This window comes from Acomys minous (genome assembly GCF_964271855.1).
Source record: "Acomys minous genome assembly, chromosome: 4".
NCBI lineage: Eukaryota > Metazoa > Chordata > Mammalia > Rodentia > Muridae > Acomys > Acomys minous.
In genome coordinates this window covers 130150449-130169471 of record NC_140486.1, presented here as the reverse complement: position 1 = coordinate 130169471, position 19023 = coordinate 130150449, and the positions used below count along the sequence as shown (strand labels likewise).

At 46.5% G+C, this 19023-nt stretch overlaps 1 protein-coding gene across 18 annotated transcripts in view; it reads right to left on the bottom strand.

The window, feature by feature from the left end:
- The window catches only part of EPB41L3 (erythrocyte membrane protein band 4.1 like 3), a 146985-nt gene that overhangs the window by 110572 nt on the left and 17390 nt on the right, over positions 1-19023 (bottom strand). The window contains exon 1 of one of the 18 annotated variants that reach the window (XM_084780499.1): positions 11495-11892. The exons of 16 other annotated variants lie outside the window; for them this stretch is intronic. The gene's annotated coding sequence lies outside the window, so the exon portion shown is untranslated. Of the gene's footprint in view, positions 1-10908; positions 11021-11494; positions 11893-19023 lie in introns of those variants that run through there. One more of the 18 variants, XM_084780500.1, reaches the window with a different exon arrangement.

Here is a 19023-nt window from a genome sequence, read left to right as displayed (position 1 = left end):
CTAAGGAAGCACTTTTTTTTTTTCAAAGACAGTATAAAATTGTTTAAATGGTCATTTCAGATTGGTGCTTGAACAAACAATCACAAAAATAAAGCTTTGCAAAACCGCATTGTGTTTCATTTCTACATAAATTTCAGATTTTTTCTTCGGTGTGGACGTATGTTTTAGCACATGTTTTTAATGTTTTAACATTTTTTTCTATGAGTGATATATGAATTTGCTAGTGTGTGTATGTATGTGTGTGTGTGTCTGGGTGCACATGTGTGCGTCTATGCATGTGTGTGTGTATGCATATGGTGGCCAGAGGTCAACAGCTGGTGTCTTTTCTCAGTCTGTCTCCATCTTCTTCTTTTGGACAGGGTTTCTCTCATTGAGTCTGGAGCTCACCAAGTGGTCAGACTGGCCCGCCAGCACTGGGGTTACAGACATATGCCACCACATCCAGTTTTTTGTATGGCTAATGGGGATCTGAACTCAGGTCCTCAGAGCTTGAGGTGGTAGGTACAGCTGGCGAATCTTTTTTTTTTTTAATGGCCAAATGATCATCCTGCTGGGACAAATCATAATGTGAAAATGTTCCCTGCACATCCAAGGGATGAAAAGAAGAAGAAGAAGAAGAAGAAGAAGAAGAAGAAGAAGAAGAAGAAGAAGAAGAAGAAGAAGAAGAAGAAGAAGAAGAAGAACATTAGCCTAGAAGGAAGCTGAGTCAAAAGATGGGCTTGGCGTATTCTGTGTCTTTAGGTTGAGAGATACTTGGACTAATCATCTGGAGACGAGATAATTCTAGAGTTGGCTCTGGTTCCTCTTGAAGGGCAGGAAAGACCCACTCAGGTAAGGAGCCTACGGGGCCATCTCTGATCAGACCAGCAACACAGGTACTTGACTACATTAATGTGACCAAATAAGACATTTTACGATTCTAGCCAGGAAAAGCCCCAGGCAAGAAAAACATCAAATTGAAATCCAACTCCTAAATGGGATCTTGCAGAAATCAAGGTCTGATGGCAAGCCAATACAATTAGAAGTTTTCCCACAGAATATTTTACTGAAAATTGAGTGGGGGAGATAATGAGATTCAATTTATTAATATATATATATATATATACATATACATATATATTATTCTTCACCACAGGACCTTTCAAGAACCTTCTTCTTTGCATGCATAGAGGCAGTCTCCATTTTGGAAGGGTGATGAGGCCCAGAGGAAAGGAAAAAGAAAGGCCAGTGCCTGAATGTGGGTGACATCTCATAGATGTGACAGCTCAGCTGCAGGTCAGGGCCAGACTCAGAAAAGTTAAGCTCCCGTGGACTGATAGCTACAGATCCAAAGGCTGACAGGTTGTAAGGACAAATGGGTGCAAATGGATGTAGGATATGGTGATGTTAAGGGCCCGACACTGTGACTCACATTAGTATGTGTTCCTTTTCCGGATATAAATAAAAGGGAAAATACTAACCACAGTGTATCCTGCCCACTTCACCTCTGGCACTAAAAACACCAGATACAACATCTGCAGTGAAAAGTTCTGACCCCGGTGAGTTCCATTTATATAAGAGAGCTTTGTAAGGCCCAAGAATACCTTCAAGACCCAAACAGCTCAGTGTGAGGTCCCCAGCTTAGGGGTTCAAACACTTGAGGCAAATGCTTTGACACCTCTGAGCATTCCCCAGCCAGTTTTGATCATATGACCCTACCCACTCAGACTGCCATGTCATCTTCAGGATCACTTCACTTCTTTGTCATGCAGAACTAACTCTAAATGCAGTCATAGTAAGAGCATATGCTTTCCTTACAGTTCTTATTTAATCCCTCTGAACACCTGGCTACCCAACTGCTATCCTTCCTACTTAATAGATAAGAAAATCCAGCCTTTACTCTACTTCTTTAAACTTTACAAAGTTTCCTGAGGCAGTAAGAGTTACAAGTGGTAGACCAGTAGGCCATCCATGTAACAAAACCCAGACATTCTGGGTCCAGGGCCAGGGCTTTTGCTCAATGTGTAACTCTCTCACAAACATCAGTACTATTAATGTATAGTGCACTGTCTTCCTAGAGCAAATGCTTACCTGACCACAGCCAGGAAGCTAGAGAGTCACTGAGCATCCCTCAAATGTGGTCCGGATCCAGTTCTATCAGAAGCCACCAGACTCTTGGGTAACAGTTGCCTGGACCCCACTCTGGTCACACCAAAGGGGAATCGACGAGTGGCCCCTAGAATTTCCCTTTTCACTGACTGCCCCCAGGTAATTCTGTTGCATTTAAAATCCACTATGTCTTGCCCTTTGCCAATGTGTATTGTCATGTGGAGTCTCCTGCTTGACAAAACTCTACAATTCTACCAGGGAATCCTCTTTTGCATCCTGGGAATTTTACCCAGAACACCACGAAATCCTATATTCTTGGGAGTCATCCTTGGATCAAAATTCCTGATGTTTGTCCCCATTAACAAAGTGGGAAAACAATACCTAGTACCAAAAATGTTAAAGTATGACCTGTGCCTGCTCTCACCACACCCCGACACGTCTCGTCACACTTCTCACAGGACCCTTCAGGCAGCACCGTCGCCACCTCAGAGCAAGCAAATCAACCTTGCGGCAGAGATGCGATGAACTGGACAGCCAGCTCCCGTCAGCGGATGCTTCTTCCATTCGGGCCTCCTCTAACTCACTGCGTTTTCTTTATCTAACAAGATGGCTATTCCCTGTGTGTTGCTACTATCCACATTTCAAGAATGTCAAATGTCTTTTTTATTTTTTCTTTTAGGGTTTTCAAGCCAGGGTTTCCAGGGTAGCCTTGGCTGTCCTGGATTCGCTTGGTAGACCAGGCTGGCCTCGAACTCACAGACATCCACCTGCCTCTGCCTCTTGAGTGCTGGGATTAAAGGTGTGCGCCACCACGCCTAGAATGTTTTAAGCTAAAAGTGTAAATCTGTTCCATTTGTCTAAAGACCCACAGGCTTAAGCCTTGGTTAGCAGCCAGCACCACTATTGGAAGGTGGCAGAACCTTTAGGACGTGGGGCTTAGTGAAAGGAAGTCAGGTTGGCAGGGACTCAGCCTTAAAGGGCTTGAGGTAGGTCCCATTTCCCAGCCTCAGTGAGGTGAACAGCTTGCCTTTGCCATGCATTCCCGCCACCAGGTGCTGCCTTCCCACAGGCCCAAAGCAACATCCCCAAGCCAACTCTGAACTAAAATCAGAAGTCATGAGTCAGAAGAAACCTTTTCTTCTTAGGCTGGTCAACCTAGGTGTTCTGTGACAGTGACAGGAAGGGGACAAGCAAAGGTACAGGGACGGGGGAGGGGGAATAATTCTCTGTAATTTAATTGTCCCAAACCCTGTATCTCTGTGACGTAAGAAACATTAGGTACAAATAGCTAGCGTCAAAGCAGACAACTCAAATGTGCCTGTGAATTCACAAACTCCCTAACATGGTTTGGGAGAAATTTATAGCACCACTGCTGTTAGCACCATTGCTGTTAGCACCATTGCTGTTAGCACCATTGCTGTTAGCACGATGGTACAAAAACTGAAGACTCTGCACTCATGGATAACAGAGTGGCCAATCTGTCTGCAGAACTTGTATGAGATCTGTGCACTGGGGACTGACCTCTGTTACCACTGTATTAAAGAGGACAAAGTCAGGAAAGATTCAGACTGAAACAAGAAAAAGTCATAAGCTTAAGTCTTTGTCTCTGGTACCTAGGGTCTCCTCGTACACACACACACACACACACACACACACACACACACACACACACACACACTAGGTCTGCTGGCCCCTGGGCATGCCAGGAGGTGCAGGGTTGGGCAGGACAGTGAGCAGCTAGGAACTCAGGCTTACAGTGAGCAAAGTGAGATCAGCCCTCTATGAAGAGATGATATCAAAACTGAAGGGAGAAATTGGGGAATACATAGTGGAAGTCTGGTTGTTTTCATTTTTAAAAACTAAACTTTTACACATAGCAAGGAGGTGTACATAATTGGATGTTTTCCAATGTGCAGGCTAGAAGCCGGCGATGACAAGTGTGGAAACCAGAGAGATGTAGGGCTGGACAAGATGGCTTCTAATAGTCATCATCATTAAGGTAATGATCCTTCACCACCACTGCGCAGGGCCAAGAGAAAATGTTTATCATTAAAGAAAAGAACATGAGTAAAAATTTGTAGATGTGAAAAATCTCCAGAGTGTTTTCAGTGCTGTCAGAGAACACTGTAAAGTAAGAGTTCATCATTTTTAATATATGAAATGAAGGCTTTTGAAGATGTTTTGATTGGAGGGATAAACAATTTCTCATCTTCTGTATATCTCATTTCTGTCACTAATGATCCAGAAGTAATATTTAATCTCCAACTACATACATACAAAGAGTTAATTGCCAAGATGTCAACCTCTGAAAAGAATAATTGTTAGTCTCAATTTCTTTAAAAAAAGGATTAGTTCACTCTTGCGGGCATGGTGGCACACACTTTTAATCCCAGCACTTGGGAGGCAGAGGCAGGTGGATTACTATGAGTTCGAGGCCAGCCTTGTCTACAAAGCGAGTCCAGGACAGCCAAGGCTAACACAGAGAGATAAACAACAACAAAAGGATTAGTTCAATAAGGAAAAACCCACCTAGACCCTCTGTCTTCTGGCTCACCCTGCGAGTACCACTCAACGGAGTTTTCCTCCATCTTCTGGCTCACCCTGTGAGTACCACCCAACGGAGTTTTCCTCCTACCCAAACCCTTTCACTGGCTCCTCATGACATAGCACACCCAAGTCTTCCACAGCCGGCCACACTCTCTTAGAGTCATCTCTCACTATTGCTCCCTGAAACGAAGGGCAAAGTTTACTATGATTAGGCTCTTGGCTCCCAGAAGATCTTAATAAAAACCAAACCATCTACCAGGGTCAAAATGCCGAGTCAAAAACAGGAAACAAAGGGCACATTATTCCTACAAGATGGTGCATCTAACAAGCACAAGTCACCTGACACACACACACAAGGCCACAATCGTAAGCACTCTGTAGCATACGGTATTACAGACATGTAAGCTGGAGCTGGAGAGACGGTTCTACATTTAAAGCACTGGCTGCTCACATAGAAGACCAGGGTTCGGTTCCCAGCATCCACTTGAAAGCTCACAACCATCTTGTTCCAGGGGATCCCACACTCTCTGTCCTCCTTGGGCACCAGGCACGCATATGGTAAACAGACATGTATTTAGACAAAATATCCATATACACACACGGCCTATGTTTCAGATCTGGAAGGGTCCTCAAAGGCCCACTCTTGAAGCACTGGTCCCCAGTCTGGGGCCTGACTGGAACCCTAAAGAGTGGGGCCTAACTTGAGGCAGTTGGGCCGAGGGGAGAGTTCCTTCAAAGGTGATACTAGGATCCTTTCCCTCTCTGTAAAAATATCTTTTATTCCCCTGACGTACTTGTCATCTCGAAGGCTTACTGCTCTGCTGACCTACGCCTGGCCCTGGAAGCTTCTAGCCTCCACACAATCTAATATAAGACTAGAATGTTTTCAGCCTCTGAGACTTACTGCTGAATAAGCTCACCCTTTCTAGCTGCTTTGAACTCTGGCTGGCTGGTTCAACTCAGCTGCTCTGGCTCAGACTCCTCTCCAGGCTGACTGATTCAATCTGGCTTCTCTCTCGGCATCTGACTGAATTGCTCTGCTTAGCCTCACACCAACTGTAGCCATCTGTTCTAATCTTCTGGCTCCTTCTCACTCTCCGGCTCCTTCTGTCTTCTCCTGCGTCTAGCTTGTTCTCTCTTCAGCCTGTCTCTGTAAAACTCTCCTGGTAAGACTGCCTCTGAATTCCACAAACTGAACTGCCATGAACTCAGCTCCCCCGCACCGCCTCTCAACTCCCTGGCTCAACCGAGCTGCCTGGACAGCACTGACTACAACTCAGAGATCTGCATGCCTCTGCCTCCTGAGTGCTGGGATTAAAGGTGTGTACCAACACTCCTGGACCTAAACTTTTCTTTACCTGAAACTTGTTCTATACCAGGCTGGCCTTGAACTCAGAGGTCTGCTTACCTCTGTCTCCTGGATTAAAGGTGTGTCTGTATTCCAGCCAGATCACACAGACCTAGGAGATCTTTGAATGTGATCTCTTGCCAGAGCAGCCATGTTCTGAATTAGAATTCCTCTACATCTATGCTTTTATTTCCTATGGCCATAATTTTCACCACCAGACCTCCAGTCATAACGTGCTGCCTTCCCATAGGTCCAAAGGCCAAAACCCAGGCACTGAATTCTCTAAAACCAAGGGGTCAAAATAAATACTTCCTTGTTTTAAGCCAATTTTCTCGGGCTCTTGTACATTGAGAGATCATTATCACAGCTCATAAGAGCGGCAAAACATGTTTATATAGGTTATGGCATCATCTGTTATGAGATAACATTAAGTTACACAGTACTCATCCAATTAAGCTATGACTCACGCATTTTCTAAAACCAGAAATTTAAATTTCCACTGGTTTAAAGAACTTTCGGACTTATTTAAGTGTTAAACACATAGAAACAACATGAGCAAAACAAAACCATCTGGGTTTTTATAAAATCACTATACACAGATACTACATCTCATGTTGGCTCAGTCATCACTGTTGATACTTTAATACAGGCTACCACCTGCGTGACACCAGGAGCATGGATGCATGCTACCAACCTGCGTGTCACCAGGAGCAAAGGAACCGTACTCTTGAGAATCCAATGTATATATGTATATAGATAATGTATATCTTGATATATAATATACATTATACATATATATTGTGTATATATAAAGAAATAATGTATATGTATGTCTTGTATATTATATACATATATACACAAATATATACATATATGTATGCATATATATGGGGTTTTTCCCCTTTTGCATCACAGGCAAGACCAGTAGCACAGAACCATCTCCCAGCACTGAGCCTCTTCAGCCTGTCCCCCTTCCACCAGCTAGCTGTCTCTCTCCTGAGTGAGCATCCCCCAGACTGGTTCTCCTTGACACCAATTAGAGTTGCTGCCCACAGTCCTCCCCTCAAAGGCAACATCCCCTCTTTGCTTAATACCTTGCTCTTCCCTGATAAACTTGATACCTGCAGCCATCTTTGCAAAGACCACACAGGAGACGTCCTCCACAACTTAAGCCACAGAGAGAGAACAAGGCAGATACAAAGAGGATCTTTCTATTAAAAAACAAGGCTGCAAGCATGACCAGAGTTGTGCACACAGTAAGACCAGGCACTTCAGAGTTTGCACACAGTAGGAATACTTACTTCTGTAGCATTTCTTTTTTAAGCAACATGTCAAAATTATTTATTTAGTTCCACAAATACTTACTGAATGCTTTAGGAGTTACAACTGTTTAAGTCAGTGATAACAGCCCAGGAAGAATTTGTCCTTACCCAAACTATGCCCTCATGATTGGAGCGAAAGCAATAAACACAGGAAAAGAGTTAAGTAATGCACTTGTCTTCTAGGCTTACCACAAGGCTACCTCCCTCCCTTCGAGTGCATGCGTGTGTGTGTGTGTGTGTGTGTGTGTGTGTGTGTGTGTGTGTGTTGTGGGCACATATGCTTGTGTGACTGCATATGTGTGTGGTTTGTAAGAAAGTCGATAAGAACAATGTATCAAAATGTCAGCAATCTGAAAATTAAGTTGTCAGCCTTTCTTCCATCCTGCAAATTACAAAAGAATTAGGGGTTTGGAGCTAATAGAAGCTTCCAGTCCCACAGTGTGCAATTTAACCAGTCATTGCAAGGTCTAACAGCCAGTACTGAAGACATTTCACAAGTGATCTGCAGTCCCGGCACCTAATTTAGACTTCCCTACCCCCGCTGCCCTCAAGTCTTTTTCTTCTCTCTGCTCCAGAAGTGTGTCCTGGGATAGCCGCACCACTAGTAGGAACTGCCCTGCCGGGTCCCTAGGCCCTGACCACATCAAGGTGAAAAATATGGCAGCCATGGTAGCAAAGACCCACACAGAAGATGCCTGCAGCTCGTTTACAGCTCTTCCCTTTCCTGCTGAGATCATGCTAAGTTCTCAACAGAACAGCAAATGCACTTCACAGATTCTGAACCCGAGTGCTCCGCTTTCCCCTCATCACACACTAATTTGGATGAAACGCGTCTCCACAGTAGAATTCTACAAGGATTAAAAATGTCAAGTTATAGACTAATATTAGCAAATAAATCAAAGTTATAATGGAAATTAATCACCTCCCAAGTCATGAAAGATATCTCCTGTGATTGCGAAACCTCTAGCTTTTCTATTTTTCCCCAGCTGCAAAACCGCAAGTGCCTCACATAAAAGTACATGACAGCATTGCCAACTCAGGAGGCAATATAGATGTATTTTGAAGACCACTCCCAAAAATCTAACCCAAAATATAAGTACAATGAATGCTATTAGTATAAGCAGGTTGAACTACTGACTTACTAAATTAAAACGCTAAGTTTCTGGTTCTTTACTTTTTTTTTTTAATGACCCTTAAAACACACACACATAGTATTTTCTTATCTAACAGAAATAGTCAACAGACTTTTACTACTTCACCAAAAATCTCTGATCTGTGCGACACATTCTCCTACATCCGTAGGATACCTGATACCTTGTTGTGTGGCTCAGCGTGCGCATCCCATTCATTCACCAGGCTGCTAAAGGCAGCAATAGGCTTCCCATGGTTCTGCCCGCCCCACCCTTGCTTCCTTTGAGCCATAGTGATGTCACAGCCTTTGCCACAGCGATGACATCACTGCTCCAGGCCCTGCTCCTGGGGACAGGATCCTTCAAAGCCAGGACAAAGGAAGAGACAGCAGAGCCCTCCAAGGGTGTCCTGAGCAGTTCCCAGCAAGTCAGCCACCTCTGAAAGGAAGGGGCCCTGCAATGGGACCCCTGAGGATCTCTCTAAGTGGAGGGGTGCTGAAGATAAACTTGACTCCTCGCGGGTTTCAATCAGGGGTGTCCATACTCCACAACACAGCTGGCATTCAAAGCGAAGAACTGTGATGGGGAAAAGACCAGGAAAATAGAGCTAAAGGTGCCCAGGGTGCTCTGCTTAGGAAAATTCTCCTCATTATGCTCGAATCTCACCAAAACAAACCATTTCCAGGCCGCTTCTGGAGTCCCTTTTCACTGGCATGGGAGGCCCGAATTCTCACTTAATCCTTTGCGGAGCGTCTAGATCACTGACTTAAAGCGGTGAATGCACGCCCTACAAGGGAAGATGCTGCCGTGGGGACCCCTCCACACTCACTCCCACACAGCCAGGAGAGGATAGCAATGGTGCCTCTCTGAGGACACAGGTGGTCACCTCTCTTCTATCTCCGCGAGCCCTCAATGTGCTTTGCCATTGGATTGTTAAAAAAAAAACACACATATATAGTTATACATAATCTACGTACATAGTCACACATGTGTATGATGATAATCACATAAATGTAATACACACACATATATAAAATCACACCCACAGACACACACCCACACTACAATCACATCTGATCCAGACATCTTGTATTTCCACACAAGTCAAAGTTGGCTTCGGTCCAACCGCTGAACAAGAACTGACAAATGTACTTTCTAATCTAAGCTATAGGTACACCTAAGGAAACGCTTAAAAATTAAATGTAAACATGTCATTGGGACACTGGCCTTTGACCTTGCGCTCTGCAAGCCCTGGCCTAAAGTTATTCACAAGCTGCAGTGGCCACTCAGAACTGGCGCTGCCGTGTTTTGTAGGAACTTGCTGAGCGAGGCCAGTTCCTGCGGTGGCTCTGGCTTTCTCACCGCACAGCTTCTCTAAACCATTGGGAAATCATAATGTAAGTTACTGAGTACTCAGCTTGTCTCATCGGCGTCTTGGAAATTAGCAAAGGAAAGGCGTGCTTCTTCAAATTAGAAAGTAATTCCTCTCTCAATAACTTTGTTACAGCAATTAAAGTATTAAAAGTCAGTGCCACAATGAACATGCAGCTAAAAGACAGCAGCAAACCACCACTGCTGAGTCAAGACGCAGGGACCGTCCATCCCAGCACCCCCTTGTCCTCAGGGTGTACTCCAGTGTGATGCCCCACTTTGCTGTAAAGGGTGTTGCATTCGTGGCTTTCAGATATAGGTGGAGTTGCATCGGTTTTTTTCTTTTTTTCTTTTCTTTTTTGGTTCGTTGAGCCTTTAAAACGCAGCATAAGATGCAAAAACAAGTATCTCTTAGCACCGGATTTGATGCCTCCTTTACTTGGGTAGTTATGCTAACCACGAGTAACCCCAGAACATCTGGCCGCCCCACAGACCCCCAAGTGGGCCCCCTGGAAACCGCAGCCAAGGACGTCTGCAAAAGCAATTCCCTAAAAGCAATGTTTAAAAAAAAAAAAAAAGAAAGAAAGAAAAGAAAGAAAAAGAAAAAGCTGAAACTCCAACTTAAACACGTAATGGAAGCATTGCGTTACTAGCACAACTGCCTGGCCCTCTCAGGACTGCCCAGCCTCCAGGCTTAATTAATACCACATGTTCCCTTTATCATTTGTTTGTTTGTTCTGTGGCATCCTTCTCAACTTGAACCCTGGTCTGCAAATACAGGAGGGTAAAGACCCCCCCCCCCCAAGAAAACTTCAGTTCGGTAAATCTAAAAGGAGAAAGAAAGGGCAAGAAAGCTTCCACCACGAGGAGGACCACACTTAAAATCTGCGAGGTAACCACACCCACCGCATTGCAGAAGCTGTGAACTTGGCACAGGGTGAAGGGGGAAAGGGGGGAAGGGGGAAGGGGGAAGGGGAAGAAGTAGGGCCCGATTAGAGGGGAGCCCGAAAAGCAAGCCCCCTGCCCCGTGCAGGAGCCCAGGCTCACCAGCCGCAACTAGCAGGGACCCCACTCTAGCGACCCCCTGCCTTCGTGCACCCACCCTTCTCGGGCGGCGCGCGGCCCGGAGGGCGCCAGGTGAGCCGCGCCCGCCCCGGTGTGTCGGTCTGCAGGCCAGGGCGCGTTCCCGCCTGGTGCAAGGAGCTGTCCCAGGGGCGGGCGGGCGGCAGGTGCCCAGGCCCGGAGCAACCTGGGCTGGCCCGCTGCCGGCCTGGGGACGCTGCCTACTCGGGAAAGGAGGCAAGTTACGTAAAAGCAATCGTCCCCGCTGCAGAGCCGGGATGCTCCGAGCCCCGCCGCGCCTGCACCGGGCACGGACGCAGCTGCAAGCCGCAGCCCCGGGGCGCACGGCCCCTCCCGCGCGCACAACCACCCCTGCCTGGCGCCGCAGTGTCGCTCCGAGCCCCGCAGGCTCAGAACATGGCGCCCCGGCCCTGGGATCCGTGACGATGGCCGGAGAGGGGCACGGGGCCCGGTCGCCCCCGAGGGCCGGGGCTCGGACAGAGGCCCCTCAGGCCGGAGGCCAAGCGTGGCGGGTGCAGCGCACCGGCCCCCGAGCCCCGCGCGGCTCGGGAACGATCCCCTCACCCCCCTCAGAGCCCCTCGGCCGCCAAGGGCAGAAAAGTTACCTGGGGGCGGCGGGAAGGCCGGGTGCGCCGCGGCGTGGGGACGCGGCTGGCGCTAGCGTCCTGCTCGGCGGTGCGCAGGAGACTCCGCGCGGGAGGAAGCCGCAGCTCAGGGCTCCCCCGCCCCCCTTTGCAGGAGACACGGAGGCTCCGCGGAGCTGCGGCGGGGCCCACGCCCAGACACTCGAGCGAGGAGGGCCAACCTCGTCCCGACTTCCCTCCCGCGCGCGGGGGAGGGGGCCGCTGCAGTTCTTCGGGACACCTAGGTGGAGCAGTCCTCTAGATCCTGCCTCTGGGAATCGCGACTGAGACAGCTGCCAATAGCAGTAGCCTTTGGATTTACACTTGGATTATTGCTGGGCCTCTGGGTCCTCTCCTCTCCCTTTACAGACTGAGGTGCCAGTGCAGGGAGGCGCTTTCTCCCCCCCACACCACCCCCGACTTTCCTGTGAGTTCTCCATTGGCTTAGGGACCGCAGTGTCCTCCCCCCCACCCCCCACCCTCCCACACTCGTTTTAAAACTGGAAGTGTCCTACACAGGTTTGTTACTCCAAATACTTAAGTTCATAGAGAAGACCCTAGTTAATTAGGGCGATAACTAGGTTTTGTGTCTGGCAGCAGCTCCCTCCTTCCTGGCATCTGTACCGCTTAAGCTGAAATGGAGAGAGGCAGACACATCTTGACTTGCTAGTGAAAGAAAGATATCGCTCAGTTCTCTGGTCGCCTCACACTCTGGGGCGGGGCTGGGGGGACGACGACAACGACGACAGGGGACCCTGTCGTATTTCTTTCAGACTTATAAGGCCTTTCTCAAAGTACCTAGTCACTGGCCTGAAGCTAAAACTCATAAAAGGCGAAAGAGATTCACAAGCTAGAATTTACTAACGGATGGCACAGATACAATGCAGAATAAACGCCTCTGGCAAAGATGAGTGGTTTTCTCCGTCAGCAGGCCTGGGGGGGATGCGGAAGCCTGGCCTGGCTACCTAGAGTATGAGCGATGTCAGTAAGAAAGGGAGATGACAGCCCCTTGGTGCCAGGGCCGTGAGGAGGGGACTCTGAGGACGCAGATGGGAGAATGTTAGAAAATTATGTTACTGGTCTGCTGTGGAGTTTAGGGACTGGGTTTTGTAGATTCGCACCCCCGAGAATGAGAACATTTGGGTAGGGTAGTCTGACTTAAGTTATGCTGGGGCGGGTAGCAGCGGGAGGGGGGAGGGGAAGGGGGAGGGGGGGACCCAATGGCACTGCCTAGTCCGAAGAGTAGATAGATGGGTAGATTCCAGGCTGCAGAAGAGAAGCCTATGGCCCAGACCCAAGGACCCAGAGTTCCTTAGAACTAACATGTGAAGGTTCAAATATCGACTATGTTAGCCTTGGGACACGTGTACATATCATGTGTGCGTGTCCATGGCTCTGTTACATAGATCCATAAAGGAAGGCAGAGTTTTTTTGTTTGTTTGTTTGTTTGTTTGTTTTGTATATGTGTGCGTGCACAATGAGGGTCCCTTCTTTGCAAGTGGGCATGAACAAACCGCATTATTTATAACAAACACAAACTTTAGCGTTATCATTTGAGACACAGGTGGCTTCTTCGTGCTTTCATTCATTTTGTTGTAGTGTTTTTGTGAATTTTTTTTTAAGTTGAACGCAAATTGTTCTCTCCATGACTCACGGAGCTGGATCCTTGTGGATCCGTTCGTGGTGGCATGTGCGTGACTACTTTCTAGGGAGAAAAATGGTGGAACGCTAAGTAGTCGATTGAAAAGTTGGGGACATGGAGCTAATCATCCTCATATTCCACAGGCTCAAGAGCTCAAGAACAGGAGTAAGAGCTAGGGAAGCAGGTGGGTTTGCAGAGTGCTTGCCTAGCGCCCAGGAAGCTGCAGGGTTAACACCACCCACTCACCCCCAACCCCCACCTACCTACCCCACCCCACCCGGGGCACTGTATGAACCTGGTGTGGCAATGCATGCTGGTAAATCTCAGCTACCAGCTGGAGCGTAAGCAGGAGGACCAGAAGTTCAGTCTTCCTCAGCTACTGAGCTTGGCCTCCATGAGACAGCATCTTACCCCTCCCTGCCCCGCTCCACACACGCCCCGCGCCCACGCCCACGCCCCCACAAAGAATTGGAGTAGAAGTTGGATTCTTGCCTAGTTGAATAGCGAATCTGGGAAACAATTGTTCTAACTTCCTTTGGGCACAACCGAGACTACCAGCTATCTTTTTTGTTTACCTCACACAGACAACAGAAGGAAAAGAAATGCTAAAGGGCCAACTTGCAAGCAGGGCATTGCTCCTCAGCAGCTTCCTTCGCGTGCTGAACTGAGCACTGGCCATCCTGCCCTGTTACTGTCTGGCAGGGAGACCCTGGTAGTCCTCATCTCTGTCTCCCCACACTGGGGACACTGCAAGTCAGAGCTTAGTTTTTGCGGAATGAATGAATAGCTGTTGAATAACGGGCCATGCCACGTCTTTATATTGCAGGTCCGGCCTCCTTATGTAGAAAAGAGGTACCAAGCTATTTTCAAAATTCCTTGTGCTTCCATATTCTAGGATTCTATGAAAGTTGAAAGACATCACGGGTACACACACACACACACACACACACACACACACACACACGCACACGCACACGCACACGCACACACGCATGCTCACACGCCCGTGACAAATAACATCACATCTTAATACCGACTTAGGGAAGGTAATATGTAAAGTCCCCATCTAACACTCATGGGGAAATAAAGTATCCAGTTCTTCCTCATAGAAAAGTCACACGTGAGTGAAGTGACGATGTCATTCACAGCTGGATTCACTTGCTTTTCGTACGTCCGTCTCGCATCCCTTTCACTATTACAAAACCTCAGGGAAGTCCTCACTTTGCTAATGCAAAACTCGATGCTTTTCCAACAAGTTACAGAAAAAAAAAAGTTTTATTGTGTATTTCAGAGATTTGAAGCAAAGCTCCCAGGTAAGAGCCTTCCACACTGTCTAGAGCTAGTGGCCGTTTTACAGGAGAATTCGGGTTTATATAGATGGCATCACATGCATTATGCAAATTCAAAACTGTGGGGCAAGATTCCTTCTCTTCCGCTTAGGTCTCAGGATGCCTGCCCTGCTCTCCTGCTACACACTCAAGCTTACTCTATCACACTAAAGTTATTTCTACGCTTCCTATAATTGCTTTACTGCACATAATATGTATCGCTGAAGGCCAACCAGCGTGCAGAATTCTATCCATGGTCTGGCATTACGAATGCAGCTCACCTCAGACAGGAAATAAAGAGGCAGGATTCATTCCCCCACGACACTCCATCCATACACGAGCAGCTGTGTAAGGCCACTCTGCTGGTACGCGGCCCTGTGCACCTGAACAGCGATGATTGCTCCGCCTCGATAACCAAGGCAGGGCAAACAGAATTTTCCGGTTGCCTTGACAGCAACATTTGTCAGTGTCGTGATCAAGAGATCATAAAAAATTATGGGAATCCTACTGGTCACCCTATCTGAAGACGTGCCAAACACAACAGCTGAAGGAAGACTGAAGTTGGGCCAAACCCTGCTAGTCCATTGGGCATACACAGCGTTTGCTCCCATTTGTTCAACCTAAGCTGCAGGCTTAATAACATGCTAGCAGCCCTCACAGGAACCAGTTGGGGCCTGCATTCTGCTTAGAGGAATACCAGGCACCTCAGTTGCACAGAATTCCTTGATATCAGGGCACGTCTTTAGCCACAGCCTTACTGAAAACCGTAAATAAGAAATATGGGGATGGATGCATAATTCAAAAGCAACAAGCGTCTCCTGGAATAAGAATTCAATTTAAGAGTTTCTAGTTTCTAGATTCTCAGAATAGTGCTAAGCTTATAGCTCATTAAGGCTTCCAGATGCTGCCTCTACCCTGGGTGTGTATTCATCAGTCTAGGGGCTGAAGAGATGCATGGCACAGATGTAAGATACAATTTAAAAACCACCAAATAGCTACAAATGCGAAACAAAGTGCACACATACACAAAAGTGAGCATTTGCAAAGGAGTGGGTTTTAACGTGTTAATATACCTTAATGGAGGTCATTCCTATTCAGTAGAATTCCTCAATTGTCTCTGTTTCTTCCACTCTTTTATAGAAGCCAGAAGTCAGCCAGTATACATTGTTTTACCTCTTTAAAAATACTCTTTTTTTTTCTTTTTTGGCTGGGTATGGTGGTGCTTGCCTTTAATTTTATTTTATTTGGTTTTTCGAGACAGAGTTTCTCTGTGTAGGCTGTCCTGGACTCAACTTTGTAGACCAGGCTGGCCTCGAACTCACAGAGATCTGCCTGCCTTTGCCTCCTGAGTGCTGGGATTAAAGGTGTGTGCCACCGCCTTTAATCCCAGCACTCAAGAGGTAGAGACAGGCAGATGACTGTGAGTTCGAGGCCAACTTGGTCTAAAAATGTGAGTCTAGGTCAGCCCAAGGCTACACGGAGAAACACTGCCTCAAAAAATAAAATAAAATAAAAAATACTCTTTTTCTTTTTTCAACATAGGGTTTCTCTGTGTAGCCTTTGCTGTCCTGGACTTGCTTTGTAGACCAGGCTGTCCTGGAACACACAGAGATCCACCTGCCTCTGCCAGGGATTAAAAGGTGTGCACTACTAGTGGCACCCAGCTTAAATAGAGCAATTTCTAACAATGCAGTTGTAAGAGTTATTGTAACACTCAGCTCTTTGTAGAGTTGGAATACTCAATAATTGTATTCTTCTCTTAAACAGAAATAGGGCTCCATTACGAATGTTTTCTACTCTGGAGTTTTTGTATATAATGTAAAGAATGGAATTGTAAAACATAAAGAATCGGGGTTGGAAATTGTAAATTTCATCCAATTTCCAATTAAAGTAGATATGCACAGGATGATATACTCTTAAAAATATTAAGAATGGAAGTTGCTAATATGTAATACTGCTAAATTCAACCCCAGAACAGATGACTTGTATTAAGCTGTTCTGAGATGCTTAACGTTTTTGTTTTGTTGTTGTTGTTGTTTTTTGTTTTTTTGTCATTTTCTACCCTCCCTCGAAAGACACACACCATCCCCAGCGAGCCTGAGTCTCATGAAGTCCTCAGTGATCCTAGTCACCTGTACTTCTTCCAACAATTAACCAAGGAGGAGCGAGGAGAGAGGCAACTGGGCCTGGCTTGCAGACTTGCCAGCTCTCAGGGTTACATCGCCCTCTTCAGGCGAGCCTGCCATGGCGGCTCCACAAACACAGCTTTGTTACTTAGCATTTCCCTGTTGTCCAGCGCCTGTTCTCCTTTCCCCTGCTCACTGACCTGTTCATGTCCAGTATGGGCCAGCCCTGAAAATGTGGTCCTGCTATGGTGCACAGTTTCTAGAACCCTCTAAGAGTCAGTGAAAATGTTGTGCAGAATGTCGGCACCACCGGAAACCAATTCATACAAAGGTCAGAGGCATTTGAAAACAGCATGGCTGCTGCCTCTGCCCTGACCGGCGTGTAGCAGGGACAGGCCTGAGTAGTAAAGGCTGACACATTTGCACACAGTATAGATTGGAAAAGAATATTGGAACTTCCCAAACTAGACTGAGTACAAACTGCTCTCTAAGCTGTTTCTGTCTCAGCAACAATTTATACCGTTTATGTCAGAATCACCTTGAATTCTGATTAATAATGATTTTTTTTTTCTGTGTGGCCAGATTTTCCCAGTCTAAGCAAATCAAAAGACACAGGGCAACAATTTCCAAGGTGATTATAAGTCACTTAATCTTGGCAGCCACTGATCTTAGTGGCCAGTTGATGTCCACAGTGGTCTGCATGGGTGATGGATGTTTCACAGAAACATAAAACAGCACAACATGTAAGAAGAAATTTGTATATACACACACACACACACCACATACACTCTAAACACACATGCATGCACACATGAATACATGCACTCACACATAGACACATGTGCACACATACACATTCAACACACACACCACACACACACACATACACATTCAACACACACACACACACACACACACACACACACACACACACAGGTGAGCTAGGCCCACAGCACACACCATGAAGTCATCTCACATTTTTTCAGGAGAGCAGTTGCTTGGATCTTGTCCTCGGATGCATCAGCCTGCAACAGCAGCTCATTAGCAGTAAGTACAGTAATAAATAACCATGAGTGAGTGCTCTGTTCCCAGCTCCAGCCATAATTGCATTAGGAGGCCATTTATTGAAGATTGCAATAATGATACATCTGACCTTAATTTGCAAGCACACAAAACATCTTTACAGAATCGCCAAGGCGTGCCACACTGAGATTTCATAAAGGATTCATTTCTGGCAGTTTGAGTTAAATCTGGCATCTGACTATGAGCATTGGCATTGAAACCCAAGAGAGATTTACCTGGATTAATACATTTTGGATTAATGTACGCAAAGTGACATTTCTCATGCTAACTAGTGACCGAGTTAAGTAAACTGACTACAGGTCACAACTTCTTCTCCAAAAGTATAGCTCACGGAAGTGTTACAAAGCATTAATGCTTTCAAATCAACATGCTGTTAATATTTCGCTATGGATCTTGCATTTGTATGTCAATTCAAAGCACTGTTTTTGTTTTATGAAAGAACTCATAAGCATCAGAAATCTCTAGGTCTAATTTTATATCTGTATGCATTAAGACAACAGCGTATGGTTTCAGAAATGTCTTCCTTATTCAGGTAGTATGGAGGAGTCAGGATTCGGCTCAGAAAGTGAGGATCGCTGTGATGTGATCAAGTTGTGGAGAACATTGCATGATGTGGCTGTGCCGTTCAAGGAGATGCCAGACAATACCTGTTAATGCTCCAACGGGCTCCCCTGTCTGCGGGGTATTTGGGTAAGAACATGCACAAAGTGCTATCCAACTCGGAGGGGAAATTGCTCTTCAAGAGTTTGTCACCCAGGAAGGAAGGTTTGCCTGTATTCATACGTCACTTGTGGTAATGCCTTGGATTCTGCACTCACTGTCTGGGGAAAATAGTGCAGACTATGCCTATTATGGATGACGATGCATTTGGCTCTGGGGCAGTGCTTTTCTCTGAGTCTAGTGACAGTTCCCAGCTCTTCTTCCCCTGAGAAGGACCTCTCAGGTCCTCTAACCAATTTGGCTTAATCTACTCTTTCTCCTCCCATATCCCCCCCCTCCCCCCTCACAGAAGACCTGTTTTTACCTATAAGCCAGGCTTCACCAAGCTAAATTAGGTGGCTGGAGGTGATGTCTTGAGTCAAGGTGCAGATGCTCAGAATGGAAAACCAGGAAGGCTTTCTCACTAAATCCCTCTGAAGCATCACAGAGCTGGTCCTGAAATCGTATGACTGTTAGAATCCAAGAAGCATGCACATACAAATTGTATGCTCATGAATGCCATTGTAGCAGATAGGCAGCATATGAGGTAGTGTTGGGCTTTGACTTTGCTCAAGGCCATCATCCATCAAACCTGCCTTACGTTTTCTGTTTGATTAGGATGCGGTGGTGCTC